At 32.9% G+C, this 3,420-nt stretch overlaps 1 pseudogene; it reads left to right on the top strand.

Annotated features, from left to right (window-relative positions):
- LOC107696076 (androglobin-like) overlaps nucleotides 1–3,420 on the top strand; it is a 46,903-nt pseudogene that overhangs the window by 2,933 nt on the left and 40,550 nt on the right.

The following is a 3,420-nucleotide window of genomic DNA, read 5'->3' as shown; positions in this document are numbered from 1 at the left end:
AAATGAGGAAAAAAACAAACAATTTAATATATATATATATATATATATATATATATATATAAAAAAATACAGTTACAACAAGCCAGCACTGAATTTTTTTTTTAAATGCTGAATATTTTTATTGAAAACCTGCTGTGAACAACATCCACTACATTTTATTTCAGCTTTGTGTATAGCTAGAAGAGTTTTGTTAAAAAAAAAATATATATTTTTTTTTTCACCTGTTGGACACAATCTTTAATGAGCGAGAGGTTCTGGTTGGTGGTTCACAAAATTGGCAAATATGCCCAAGATTATTCGGATTGGCTATAAGCATAAAAATCTACAGAACAAATGCACACAGGCTGCTCAATACCTATTGTAGCAAATGTCCACATTTTCCTTCTAGAAGGACACTGTGTCCTTTAGGCAGTGATTAAGTGAGAACACAACGCTTATCAGGGAGCCAAGAGAGTCAGTAGAACCGTGACTGTCAGATTGCTCTATCTGGGCACAAGAAACTGAGAAACAGTTATTTACCTTAACACAGCTCCTAGTACTAAATGAGCAAACACTGACCTACACGCTGGTAAGAGTGATTTGTTTGACAGTTGATGTCAAAGAATAGTAAAGTAACACTATCTCAGGCACAAGAGCATTTTAGATAAGGCCTATGTGCTAGGCAATAGTTACTATGTTGCTGACTGATCTTTTAAGATCACTCTCTTTAATAAAACTCCATAAGAGTTAATGATGTTTATCACTGCATTTTATGCTGCTCATTTTGCTGTGTACAAAATACACACTAATGAACCATGGACTTTAAAGGCTCATCTGACTCCTGATTGATGCACCTTTGGTTTTGTTTATATTAAGATGAGTTTGATGGTGAGCAGATCATTAAAAACTGAATTTTCTATTACTGTGTTATATAAGTGAATTAATATTATTATTTAACAAAAGTTGAGACACACAAATCACACTATTAACGGCCTGTCCAGATGTAATGGGTCATTATTATATCATGAACTTTTTTGCAGCACACACAAAATGGTTTTCAATTCTGACTTATACCAAGATATATATATATATTTTTGTTTTTACAAGAATTGTCTTCTGCTTTCTTAGGGAAGTTGGAGGAATATTATTGTTGATGACATGTTACAATTTGACAAGGATGATAACCTGCTGCTTCCTGCTACTTCGAACCATAGACTGTATAAAGCTTCGAACCAATCAGAGCTTTGGCCTATGCTGTTGGCTAAAAGCATACTAAAGGTGACCAGTACTGAGTGAGTTTTTGAACATAATCCAAACAATTAAGTGGTTGAAATGTCTTTGAGTCTGATTTTTGTTCAATGAATTGTTTGATCTAGTTCACAAAGTCAGCCTGGATGATTCATTAAAGAGTCTGACTGAGCAGATTCTCAACTTCAGCTGACTTGAACTCAATGATCCAGTCTCAATGGTTAATAGCTCATAGCAGTGGAGGTTTATTATTGTAATCTTTTCCATGGTGTAAATGTTTAAAGGGGTCATGATGCGATTTAAATTTTTCCCTTCTCTTGGGAGTGTTACAAGCTCTTGGTGCATAAAGAAGTTCTTTGAAACGTACATTTTCAAAAAACACATTTTGAAAATGTCTAAGTGTTTTTTGTCCATTCAATCGCCACCAGCTAATGGGCACCAAATCTGTTTGGTCACCAACATTCTTCAGAATATCTAAGAAATATGGGTTTGGAACAACATGAGGGTGGGTAAATTTCATTTTTGGGTGAACTATCCCTTTAAGTAGTTTAACCAGTATTACTTCCTTGGTCAAGTAGAACCTTTGTAAACAACAGTAAAATCTTAAAAGAATTTTCATTCTGAAATAATGATTTATTATCACACCCAAGACGCATCTTTTATACAAAACAACTGAAAAACTGATCATCATAGGCTTTCACACTGGATCAATTCAAGAGAAAGTCTGTCTTTAATAAACTGAAATTTCTAGGGACATCAAAAAAAAAATATTTTTTTAAATTGTGCTGACAGCTCTTGTTAAGAAACTGGAGAGGTTGGAATAAGGTTGTTGTTGCATGGTCTCTGATGACCATGAACAAATTATCTTTCATTCAGAGGTTAAGACATTTATCTGTTTGAAAATCCTTTGTCTCTATACACATTTGTGTTAAAAAAAATAGGTAAAAAAATGCTGAATAAGTGCTTTCTGGCATCAGGTTTGCTGACACAACCACTAAATAGAGAGACACAAGGCATATGGTCAAAAACCTAAGATACCTACAGTAAACAAAAGTTTCTTATTATTTCATAAATAAATAAATACATGCAAGGGAGTCTGATTTATTTTGTTTGTTGATGCTGGAATCTAGATTAAGCAGTTGTGCTGCTTAATATTTTCATGCAAACTGTTAAACACCAGAAAAACATTGAAAACAATAACAACAACAACATTTACTTAACAATGTAAAAGTCTTTACTGTAATTTTTGATCAATTTAAAGTGTCCTTGCTGGATAAAAGTATTATTTAAAAAAAAGAAAAGAAAAAATATAATAAATAAATAAATCTTGCTGACCCCAAACTTATGAACGATACTGTACACAAATCATACAATAAGAAAAATGAACTCATCTAAACAGTCAAAGCCTGGTATCTTTAAAACCCACAGGTGGTTAATTAGCTTTCAAGTAACAAGGACAAGAAGAACACGAGGAGATTGAGACTGAAACAGATGAACAAAGAAGGTTGTTGCAGGTTAAGAACAGTCTGCAGATGCTGAGATCAGTTCACTTATTGGCCGTAACCGACAACAGCTTAATTGAATAATATCTGATCATTTTTATAGACAGAATATTGTAGAGTATATTGTTATACCTGTTTTACCTTTTCATTTTAGATAAACAAAAACATATTTCCATCAGCACAGTTTTAAACATTTAATAAATCTGATCTGCTTTAAAATATACTGCAATATTGTAATGAAATATTAACAAATGAACTGATATTCAGTCATTTCAGAATCAAATCAAGAGATTGTGAGTAGAATCAGAACGTATTGAATCAGTATCACTGCTAAACATTAAAATATCATTAAAATGTCTTGCTTTTTGATGGTGAGAGAAAAAAACTTTCTGGTATTATGATTGGAATCAGTGACAAAGCAAAGATTAGACTTTGAAGAAAAGACAAACTTTGTGGTTATTTCCATGCTAGTTTGTGGCAGTAGTGCAGTCCTTGTGTGGCCAATAAACACATTCAACAAGATGACCATTTCAAGTCCTTACATTTCAACTCAAGAATGAAACTGAAAGGGGTCAAAGGGGTCATGATGCGATTTAAATTTTTCCCTTCTCTTGGGAGTGTTACAAGCTCTTGGTAGATCTGTAAGATCTGTAAAGTTGCAAAGACTAAAGTCTCAAATCCAAAGAGATAT

Source organism: Sinocyclocheilus anshuiensis, unplaced genomic scaffold, assembly GCF_001515605.1.
Source record: "Sinocyclocheilus anshuiensis isolate Anshui unplaced genomic scaffold, SAMN03320099.WGS_v1.1 scaffold306, whole genome shotgun sequence".
Classification (NCBI taxonomy): Eukaryota; Metazoa; Chordata; class Actinopteri; order Cypriniformes; family Cyprinidae; genus Sinocyclocheilus; species Sinocyclocheilus anshuiensis.
This window is presented reverse-complemented; position numbering and strand designations above follow the sequence as displayed.